Here is a 12,189-nt window from a genome sequence, read left to right on the forward strand (position 1 = left end):
AGCAGTGTATAAACTGAGCTGCATCCCCAACTTGGCTAACTTTTAATACCACATATGTAACTGAATCATAGTGAGTCCACATTCTGAATTATTTGAATATGTCTGTTCATTTTCCTACCTACTACAAAGGTCATGTTACATCCAGATTAGGCAACACAAGTATGTTGGCATTGTCAGAGAAGAATTTTATACTATAGATCTTAACTCTTTCTTGAATTACTCACTCTGTTTCTATAGGAATACTTCATAATATATATTTCGTAAAAAAGCTCCCCTATACCAATAGATGTATTTTATGGTTTGGGAAATCTTGGATAATAATGTTTCCTGTTTATATCCCTTACCCCATTGTACCATCCCTAGACAAATTTTGCATATTACAAATACTTAATTTTAAATATTTGATCACATCATTGCACATCTTAAAAGATCTTGGTACAAGCAAACTATCTGATGAATAATGTTCAAATTCCTTCAAATGATATTCAAGTCAGTTTGTAATTCAGGCCATTCAGATAGTTCTATAGATCCTGAACCATGTTTAGGATATCAAATTTCCAATCACAGTCAATAGTTCCCAATAAATTTATCACAGATTTAGAAAGTTTCTCATTTTCTCTAAATTTGTTTTTTCTTGTATGTTTAATGAATTGAACTTTTTGCCACATTTAATTCTCTAAAACCACTCACTTCCTAATAAATAGAGGGTATTTTGAAAATATTATGATTTTATCTCAACCTTTGTCTTCTAATATTTTCTTTATAAATCCTCATTGTAGCTGGGTGCAGTGGTGCATGCTTGTAATCCCAACAGCTAGAGAGGCTGAGGTAGAAGGATCCCAAGTTCAAAGCCAGCCTCATCAACATATTAAGGTCCTAAGCAACTTAGCAAAAACCTCTCTCCAAATGAATTAAAAAAAAAAGGGGGGGGGTCTGATAATGTGTTTTAATGGTTAAGTGCCCCTGGTTTCAATCCCCAGTAGCCAGAAAAAAAGAAAACAAAAACCAAAAAACAAAAAAAAAAAAAAAAAAAAAAAAACAAAAAACACCTCATTGTATCCTTTTTTGACATTCATTGCATTTCATTTCAGGGGACATCCTGTGAGAGCATGGAAGAGGCAAATGCAACTTTGGTCACAGAGTTTGTTTTCACAGGACTTACTCACCAACCACAGTGGAAATTCCCCTTGTTCCTGGTGTTCTTGGCAAATATACCTTATGACCCTTGTGGGAAACCTTGGTCTGATTTATCTAATCTTGAACGACCCCCAACTTCACATCCCCATGTACTTTTTCCTTGGGAATTTAGCCTTTGTGGATGCTTGGTTATCATCAACAGTGACCCCAAAGATGCTGGTCAATTTCTTAGATCAGAGCAAGATGATATCTCTAGCTGAATGCAAAACACAGTTTTTTTCCTTTGCAGTCAGTGCAACCACAGAATGTTTTCTTCTGGCAGCAATGGCTTATGATCGCTATGCAGCCATATGCCACCCCTTACTGTATCCTGTGATTATGACAAATAGATTATGCATCTGGCTACTAGCTTTATCATTTGTAGGTGGATTACTTCATGCCATACTACATGAAAGCTTTTTATTCAGATTAACCTTCTGTAATTCCCACATAATACAACACTTTTATTGTGATGTTATACCCCTGTTAAAGATTTCCTGTACTGATCCTTCTATTAATTATTTAATGCTTTTTATTTTCTCTGGTTCAATACAAGTATTCACCATTATGACTATTCTTGTTTCTTATACCCTAATTCTCGTTACAATTTTAAAAAAGAAGTCTGAAAAGAGTGTAAGAAAAGCCTTCTCCACCTGTGGAGCCCATCTCTTTTCTGTGTCTTTATACTATGGCCCCCTTCTCTTCATGTATGTGCATCCTGCATCTTCACAAGCAAATGATCAAGATATTCTTTCTCTAATTTACACTGTCATAATCCCTGTGTTAAATCCCATTATCTATAGTCTGAGAAACAAGCAAGTTACAGATTCACTTGTAAAAATGTGTAAAAGACATTTTTAGAATTTAGATCTCATATCAATATCTATCTTCTTTTCATTTAAAATTTTCATCAAATTGTGTAGATAAACGTGGAGGTTTTCCATAGCCTTCAAGGATTTTTGCAGTCATTTTTGTTCTATGATATTAATTAATTGTTTGCAGTATATATTTAACTTTTTAAAATTTTATAAATCAAAATGTAAATAACCATTTCTTGAACTTGGGTAACATGCACTTAGAGTCACTCATGCAATAAACACCTAACTGCATGTCAACTCACTTCAAGTTTAATAAAGAAAGCATCATTCAATTCCCTTATATTTAAGTATATATATTTTCATTAAGAGTGGTTCATGGGATAGACTATAACAAATGCCAGGGGGAAGCAGTTTAGTGTATTTTTCACTTAACAGGGTATGAACCATGGAAATATTTATACTGATATTATTATATATCACTCTATATTTCTGGAGATCCATTCCATAAAAATTAAAGCATATTGTTGTCCAGTTTTCTTTTCTTTTCTTTTTTTTTTTTTTGTACTGCAGATTGAACCCAGGGGTACTTAACCACTTAGCCACATCTCCAGCCCTTTTTTACATTTTTTAAAGTTTTGAGACAAGTTTTCACTAAGTTGCTTAGGGCCTTGACAAGTTGCTGAGACTAGCTTTGATCTCACGTTCCTCCTGTCTCAATGTTCACCTCCAGAACCTGTATTTGTCCTGGTTCTTGTGTAGTTTGTTGTATTTTATTGATGTATTATATTATCAAGGAACTGATTGTTTTCTGTCAGTTACCTATATTTTCTTGTTTATTCATGTTATAACATGAAAGCAAAATTGATCATGTAGTCAAGGATTTAATTTGCTATGAGGAAGATCTATTGGTATAATTGTCCTTTTCCTGGATGAGAAGATGTGTATTAAACTTTGAATATATGGACAAGGTATGTCACCTTTAAAATCTTACTTTAATTTTGGTGGGTATGAAACAAACCAGGCCTATCTGAAACAGACTTTTTCTGCAGACATCTCTCATTCATATCAGATTTACAAATTGTTCTCTGATTTGTGCTTCAATACAATCCCAATACTTTATGCTCCAGAAATTCACAGAAATCACTATTCCTTTGTTGTAATCCCATTCTCCTTCCCATTTGAGGTTCTTCTTTTATATTCACTATTTTTGTCATTTCGGCGGGATTCTGGAATTGAAGTAAAATGTACATTTTTCTAAGCCCTTAATTTTTTTCCCATAGTATTCAAGGAGTATTGAGGATTAAACCAGGGGAATTTTACCATGAAGGTACATCCCCAGACCTTTTCCTTATTTTAAAATTTTGAGACATGGTCTTGCTATGTTGCATAGGGCCTCACTAAGTTATTGAGACTGGTCTCAAATTTACAATCCTCTTAAATCAAATCATGTGCCACCACTCCCTGTCCAAGTCCTTAGTTTTGACAAGACATTCAATATTTGGCCTTTTGCTTTAAAACAGATTATGAAAATACATACAAATTATTTAATGAATATTTAGATATAAAGTGTGATCTCTTTTAGCTAAGTTTACCTACTTTTTGAATCACTGCTGATAATACTGTATTAAAATAATCTTATAAATGTGATCATAACATAAGAGAAAACTCTTTACAATGATGATCTGTTTCATTTCTTACCTTGGATATCCAAAAGAATTCATAGTTCCTCTCTGTATACAAATCTATATACATACTTTCTTAATAATCTTACAAGACCTACCACCATTCAGGATATTGAAAAATTTATGTTAGACAATGAAAATTATATTTAAGATTTAGATAATAGCAAGTAGCAGAAGTTAAAACTGGAAAATTTTTTCTCAAAATCTAGGTTTTGGGCTAACTATATCAGGTTTTTAATGCATGTGTATTGGCACTTACATGATCTAGGATTTTTTTGGGGGGGGTCCTTAGATGGGGATATTTTTTCTTTTTGAACCAGGGATTTCTTACCTACTGAGTCACATCCTCAGCCTGTGCTTTTGTTTTTTGTTTTTTGGGGGGTATTTTTTGGTGATTTTTAGAGATAGGGTCTCACTAAATTCCTCAGGACCTTGCTAAATTGCTGTGGCTGGCTTTGAACTCTTGATCCTCCTATCTCAGCCTCCCCAACCACTGGGATTACAGGTGTATCAGATCCTTTGGAAAGCTGTGCAAACAAGAATGTTTGAGTCCATCATCATACTGATTCAGCAACGTTAACGCTTTTGGGGTGTGACCACACTTAGAGAATCATTGTACTAAATAAGTAGCAAAGAGAATGTCTTTACTCTTAACATATATTAAAGTCAAGTCCAAATGTAGTGTCCATTATCCTATATTCTCTACTTCAAGAGAACTGTGAAAACTTTCTTAATTTCTACCATCTGATTTATACTTTCCTATTTTGGACAGGTGGTTGCAGAATTCACAGAACATCTGTTTCAAGGATGAAATGTTGTGAACTACTTCATTATCTTTTTTTAAAAATTTATATTGACAGTGATATTAGCCAATCAAAAGAATGGCCACCAAATTATGAAACCAGCCTAGGTGGTATAAAAACATAATGAAATTTTATACAGGCATAAATAAAAATGAAATTATTTCATTTGCAGTTGGATGGACAGAACTTGAGGACACTATGTTAAGCAACATAAGCCAAACTTAGAAAGACCAGGATCATGTTTTCTTTAATATGTGGAATTTAGAGGAAAGAAAAGAGTTAAAAAAGGTGAATATGGAATCTCATGAAAATAGAAGTGAGACAAGTAGAGTGGAAAAAGGGGACCAGGAGACAGGAGGAAGGGAGGCAAAGGGGAGGTAATGGGGGAAAAAAATGACCAAATTTATTGTTTTATTGTCTGCATGTGCAAATATATAACAAAAATTCCACTATTATATACAATTATAATGTAACAATAAAAAATGCAAAAAAAATCTATGGTCACATTTCAGTAAAGTAATGAGAGGGAACTCTATCAATAACTAAAATAAGGGCTGGGATTATGGCTCAGGGTAGAGGGCTTGCCTAGCAAGTGTGAGGCACTGGGTTCGATCCTCAGCACCACATAAACATAAATATATAAAATAAAGGTATTGTGTCCATCTACAATGAAAAATAAAAAATTTAAAAATTAACTAAAATATTAAATGCCAAGATGGACCAATATTTGTATTATTTTCAAAGTTTGTATAGCATATGTTCAATGTCTATATTAATATAATATTTACCAATTCTGAGAAGATTTTTTTTTTCATGAGTGAAACATACTTGAGCCTAATACTTATCACTTGTATCATGTATTTTCCTTTAACATTTTTTGTTGTTATTGTTGTTACTGGGGATTGAACTCAGGGTCACCCAACCACTGAGCCACATTCCCAGTCCTGTTTTGTATTTTATTTAGAGACAGGGTCTCACTGAGTTTCATAGTGCCTTGCTGTTGCTGAGGCTGGCATTGAACTCATGATCCTCCTGTCTCAGCCTCCAGAGCCACTGGGATTACATGCATGCGCCACTGTACCCAGCTTCCTTTAACTTTTAAGAGCCAAAAAAGGTATTTGCCAAATTTATAGTGAGTATTTGTATTGGTTACATTAGGGTTCTCCATATAGAGGGTATCTTCAAATAGGGGTAAATAACTAATTATAGGCAATTGTCTCACATAATTATGGAAGCTGAGAAGTTCAACTTTCTACAGCTACAGATTCATTAACTCAGTAAACCAAAAGTCTGAGAGCTGGAGTATAGATTTCTCATAAAGTGTAGGCTTCAGAAACAGGAGGACAGAGAACAAAGAATGTCAATATTCTAGTTCTAACTTGGCAGGAAGAGACTGACTTCGACATTCCTCTGCTTTCTTGTTTCATTCGGGCCCTTGATGAATAGCATGGTGCCATGTACAGTGGGGAAAGTTGTGTGCTTTACACAGTCTCCCAGTTTAAATGCTAATATATTCTGGAATCTCCCTTGTAAACACACTCTGAAACAATATTAAGACAGGTATCTAGGCATCCAGACTTCCAATGGCCCTGTCAAGTAGACATACCAAAAAAATACACCTGATGTTCACCAATTGTCGACTTAGTATCCATTCACATCTCCTTCAATCCCAATCTCCTAATAGAAAGAATTATGAAGTCATCATTCTACATAGCTGTCTTCCCTACAAAGGATAATTCATAAACACTTTTCAAAGAAGCTTAGGTGATCTTCAATCTTCTTTTGATACCCCACAACTGAAATAATCTGAGGAAATTTTATAATACTTAAAGTATAATATAATATCAGTATATTTATTGTATGTGAAAAGTAAATATGAAAAGAAATAAATATATATTTTCATATACAAGCATGAATATATTCATAACAAACTAAGGAGAAAATGTTCATAAGAATTATATTTCTCATTTCTATAACTGATCATGTGATCATAGTTGATTATTAAAATCCTCCTCTATGGAGGATTTCAAATCCCCAGCTATTCAAATCCAGCTATTACCTCAACTGGTTCTAGTTCTTTATGTGCTATTGTCACTTAAACCTTCATTTTTGAAGTGTCTGGGTGATTAGTAATTCTGTATATCCGACTACATAGGGTTAGGTTGAGTCGTTGACATTTTTCTCTAACCTAAATCATCTCATAATAATATTAAAAGACATCATCAAGGATATCTTTTTCTAAACACACTCTCACCTACCTGTCTTATGGAGTTATATTTGTATTCCCCTTGTAAATCAGGATCAATAATTCCAGTCAATACAATCACTGCCATATTTTCCTATTGAATAAGAGAAATTATAAAAACAAAGTGGAAAAGTGCAGTCTTAATTTCCAATTGAAACACAGTTATATATCCTGGAGGAAGTGTTCCTTCCTCTGAAGTGGAGACTTCTGGGTCAGCATTACATAGGAACTTAGAAATAGGAAATCAACTTTTCTTGAGAGTCAGCAGGGTTAATGAGTGGTTCCACTCTCATTTCCTTTCCTTTATTGCTGGACCCATGTTTTCTGTCTACTGACAGAAAAAGTACCATATGTTAGAAGTTGTTTTGTAGCCTATCCAATCTTCTACACAGCCCTGCACAAACCATGTGAAGTATTGCCATGTAGTTGGTCCCTTTGTGATTCTTCATAATTTGATCATACTATTCCATCTTGCTGGTTTTTTCAAGAAGTCAGGAAATATGGTAAATCAGTGAATTGCATGAATGGCAGCTCATTGCTGATATTTTTTCTTGTTGTTGTAAAATGTGCTTCTAGATTAGAACCAATCATGTGTATAGTACAATTATTATGCATAAAGAATTCTGTAAATGCAAACAGGAAAAGAATACCAGTATCCAGAGTAGCTATCCATTCCAGTACGAGAAAAACATGCTGCTGACTGAGAGAAGTGATTCAATGCAATCAGTGTAAATAGTTTATTACTTTGGGAAATGTTGACATATACAGCTCTCAGTGCTGACCTCTGACTCTGGTGGCTCGGGCACTTGTGTGTTGTTTAAACCAGGTCAAGACCAGAATGCTGCTTAGTCTATGCTTAAGCTCCATCACAAGGGTCACTTTATTTATGAGCCTATTTGATGATGACAGGGGTGGCTAATGAAAGACTGAAGAAAATGGGTCATACTATCCTCTTGATTATTAAACTCCTTCTTGGCTTAAGTAATTTTTTCAGGAGCATTCACACCACACAGGACATAAAAGTTTAATGTTTATTAATCACTAAGAGGGATCAATCCACATAACTTTTCTCCAGATTTCCTTGTAACCAATTTTCTAATCATGTTCAAGTCCCTCACCCTGCAAACTATTGACCACAGCCCCATCATCTGTATATAATTGAACATCTAGTCATTTTTCTTTCCTAAGAAATTAGACAACAAAGTTCAGTGCTCAAATCTCTGCCAGTTCTAAGACATATTCTTCACCACTCTCCTTTAGTGATGTCCTCCAAAGGGAATGTAGTGCTATAGCCATCCACCTCTAGATATGTGAATATGGTGCAGAACCTTTTACATCTGGGTCAAATTCCTGTCTTTCACTGTCATTTTATAATTGGTAACTTCACATTAGGCCATAACAGTAAGTTAGGAAAGTGAAAGCAGTGTAATAGAAATGCAGATGTAACTCATTATTCCTTCAAGGCCCACTTGGTCCATATTCCCTATATTCACTTCTATTTGATGGAGCAATACTTTGCACACCAAACTTTGTGGCAAAGTGGACCTAAAAGCCCCCTTCCTGATGGGTAGCTCATGTTTCAGATAACTACACAGACCATGGTCAAAGGTTTTAGTCTATGACAGTTCAGTAATAGGCTAAGGGCTAATTCTCAAAATGAAAGTAATGTTATTGAGAAGATGATAGGGATTATCTTACTCTTGCACAGCAATTCACCTATGCCTACCAAAGTCTCCAAACAGTGTTACTAACTGCCACTGCGCCTTCAGCAAAAATGGAATTATATGGCCTGACTGGCAAAGCATCATGCACAACAACCTAGACCTCCTCTATTTGAATCCCACTCAGAAGTAGAAGCTTCTCAGGTAATTTGTCAAGGTTAGAAAAACAAACCCAAATGATATATACTGTCTCTACAATCCAAAGAGCCAAGTAGGCATTGTGCCCTTTTTTTGGTTGTAGGAAGGGCCATATGTAATAATTTTTTCTTCACTTCAGAAGTGATTTATTGAAATGTTATACACTTTTGAAGCCATAGAAATTGAAACAGAAACTAAAAGTCTTCCATAAATGAAAAAACTAGTACCAGATGAATTCACAGCTGGACTCTATCACACCTTTAAAGAAGAACTAACATGGCCGCTGGATCTACAGCCCTGGTCACAGACCCAGACAGGCCCAGTCTCATGCGAATCTATAGTGCCAGCACCCTCCCAAAGTCAATGACATCACCCTCTATGGACTCAGCAAAGCCCCCAACTCTTGTGGCTTCCCATCTATCAATACATTGGGGTGCGTTTGTCACCATCCTGGGTTATCTCTGATACACACACCAGAATCTTTAGTGTGGGCAGCTCCCATCTTGGGACGCTGGCTGGAAGTTACAAGCTCATTATCAACTATCTTCCATGCATTAGGCTACAGAAGACTCCGAGATTTGAATTGTATATTACAGTATTCTTGTAGTTTATATACATATATTTTTTTCTCACTATATTTTTCTCTTATCTGTTTCCTTAGGACTCTTTCTTCCTTTTATCATGCTGACAAAACACTTACTTTTTTAACCCCACTTTCACTCTCCCTATAATCTAGTACCCCTATATACTCCTTATCTCATTAATATTACATCCTACACCCCTCCCCATCCCCATTGTCCACCATTAGAAATTGTAGACTTTATTGAAAACCTATTGTTTATGCTATAGGTAATAATCAAATTTGTCATCTGTGTTTATTGTAACAATACTGTTAATGCCTTAATAGGGGCTCTTTGGTTCAAGGCTGCATATTGTTTGTACTGGGTGCTGCTAATATTGATCTCCCCCTTAAAGGAGAGGTATTGGAAAACTGCAGGGACACTATAAGCCTATAGGGGAAAACTGTAATACCTCAGATCTGCACTACTAGAGGGGAAGATACACAAACAACATGAAAAAAACAAGGGAAGAAAGCACCGCAAACAAACCAAGATGCTATATTAATAGAATCCATTGGCAGCACAGTAGAAGAAATGTCAGAAAAGGAATTAGAATGTACATAATTAAAATGATCTGCAAAGTAAAGGATGATATAATAGAACTAATGCAGGCAATGAATGGTCACTTCAATAAACAGTCAAAAGAGCAAATGTAGGAAGCAAAATATCATTTCAATATAGAGAGATTCTGAAAGAAAATCAAACAGAATTCCTTGAAATGAAGAAAACAATAAACCAAATTAAAAACTCAATAGAAAACATCACAACAGACTGGATCACTTGAAAGACAGAATCTCTGACAATGAATACAAAATATTTAATCTTTAAAACAAAGTTGACCAGACTGAGAAGATGGTAAGAAATCATGAACAGAACCACCACAAATTATGGGGCAAAATGAAAAGACCAAATTTAAGAATTACTGGGATTGAGGAAGGCAGAGACACAAACCAAAGGAATGAACAACCTACTCAATGAAATAATATCTGAAAATTTCCCAAACCTGAGGAATGAAATAGAAAATCAAATACAAGAGGCTTACAGGACACCAAATGTACAAAATTACAACAGATCCACACCAAGGGATATTATAATGAAAATGCTCTACACACAAAATAAAGATGGAATTATAAAGGCTGCTAGAGAAAAATATCAGATTACATATAGGGGGAAACCAATACAGATATCAGCAGATTTTTCAGACCAGACCCTAAAAGCTAGAAGGGCCTAGAACAACATACTTCAAGCTCTAAAAGAACATGGTTGCCAACTGAGAATCTTATTCCCAGCAAAACTAACTTAAGATTTGATGACAAAATAAAATCCTTCCATGATAAACAAAAGTTAAAAGAATTTAATTTAAGTAGAAAACTATACTAGAGAACATTCTCAGTAAAATATACCATGAGGAGGAAATGAAAAACAGCAATACAATTCAGCAAAGGGAGGAACAACCCTAAAAGAAAAGCCAAGCAAAGGAGAAACCAAGTTAAGTAAAAAAACAAAATAAGCCAAAATTACCTGGAATACAAATCATATCTCAATAATAATCCTGAATTTTAATGGTTTAAACTCATTAATCAAAAGACATAAACAGGCAGATTGAATAAAAAAAAAAAGACCCAACAATAAGCTGCCTTCCAGAGACTCATCACATAGGAAAAGACATCCACAGACTGAAGGTGGAAGGATAGGAAAAAACATACCACCCATAGTGACTCAGTAAAAGTTTCCATTGTCATATCAGATAAAGTGGACTTCAAGCCAAAGTTAGTCAGAAGGGATGAGGAAGGAAATTTCATACTGCTTAAGGGAACCATAAATCAATAAGATATAACAATCATAAATATTTGTGGGCCAAACAATGGAGCATCCATATATGTCAAAAAATCCTTCTCAATCTCAGGAATCTAATAGACCACTACACAATAATACTGGGTGACTTTAACACCCATCTCTCACCACTGAATAGAGCTTCCAAAAAAAAAAAAAAAAAAAACTGAACAAATAAACCATAAGACTCAATAACACAATCAATAATTTAGACTTAACAGACATATGTAGAATATTCTATTCATCAACAAGTGAATACACTTTTTTCTCAGTGGCACAGGGATCCTTCTCTAAAATAGACCATATGTTATGCCACAAATCTACTCTTAGCAAATACAAAAATATAGAGATACTACTGTGTAGTCTATCAGATTATAATGGACTGAAATTAGGAATCAATGGTAAAATAAAAAATAGAAACTACACCAACATCTGGAGACTAAATAATATGCTATTGAATGATGCATGATAGCAGAAGACATCAGGGAAGAGATAAAAAAAAAATCCTTGGAGTCAGATGAGAATAATGATACAACATACCAAAATCTCTGGAAGACTATGAAAGCAGAACTAAGAGGAAAATTCATTGCATGGAGTGCATTAAAAAATAAACAAAATAGTCAACAAATAAATGACATAACATTATATCTCAAAGTCCTAGAAAAAGAAGAACAGATCAACACCAAAAGTAGTAGAAGATAGGAAATAATTAAAATCAAGATGAAATCAATGACATTGAAGCAAAAGAAAATTGAAAAAATTGAAAAAACAAAGAGTTAGTTCTTTGAAAAAATAAAATTGATAAACCCTTAGCCACACTAAAGAGGAAAAGGAGAGAAAAACCTCACATTACTAAAATTCATGATGAAAAAGGAAATACCATGACAGACATTATTGAAATACAAAAGATAACTATAAGTTATTTTGAAAATGTATACTCCAAAATATACATTTTGGAAATCTCAAAGACATCCACAGGTTTCTAGAGAACCAAACTGAACCAGAAGACATACACAATTTAAACTCATCACTCTCAAGCAATGAAATAGAAGACCTTCAAAGAAGAACTCTTTCCAATACTCCTCAATGTATTCCATGAAACAAAAAAGGAGAAACTCATTCTATGAAGGTAGTATAAAAGCAGACAGACATA

General features: G+C 34.4%; 1 pseudogene across 1 annotated transcript; it reads left to right on the forward strand.

The window, feature by feature from the left end:
* The first annotated feature begins 1,109 nt into the window (after positions 1-1,109).
* On the forward strand, positions 1,110-2,037 carry LOC306637772 (olfactory receptor 5H17-like; annotated as a pseudogene). The gene has a single exon. The product of its transcript is annotated as an olfactory receptor 5H17-like (transcript).
* The last annotated feature ends 10,152 nt before the right edge of the window (positions 2,038-12,189 follow it).

The sequence above is a fragment of the Sciurus vulgaris genome (genome assembly GCF_902686455.1).
Source record: "Sciurus vulgaris genome assembly, chromosome: 10".
NCBI lineage: Eukaryota > Metazoa > Chordata > Mammalia > Rodentia > Sciuridae > Sciurus > Sciurus vulgaris.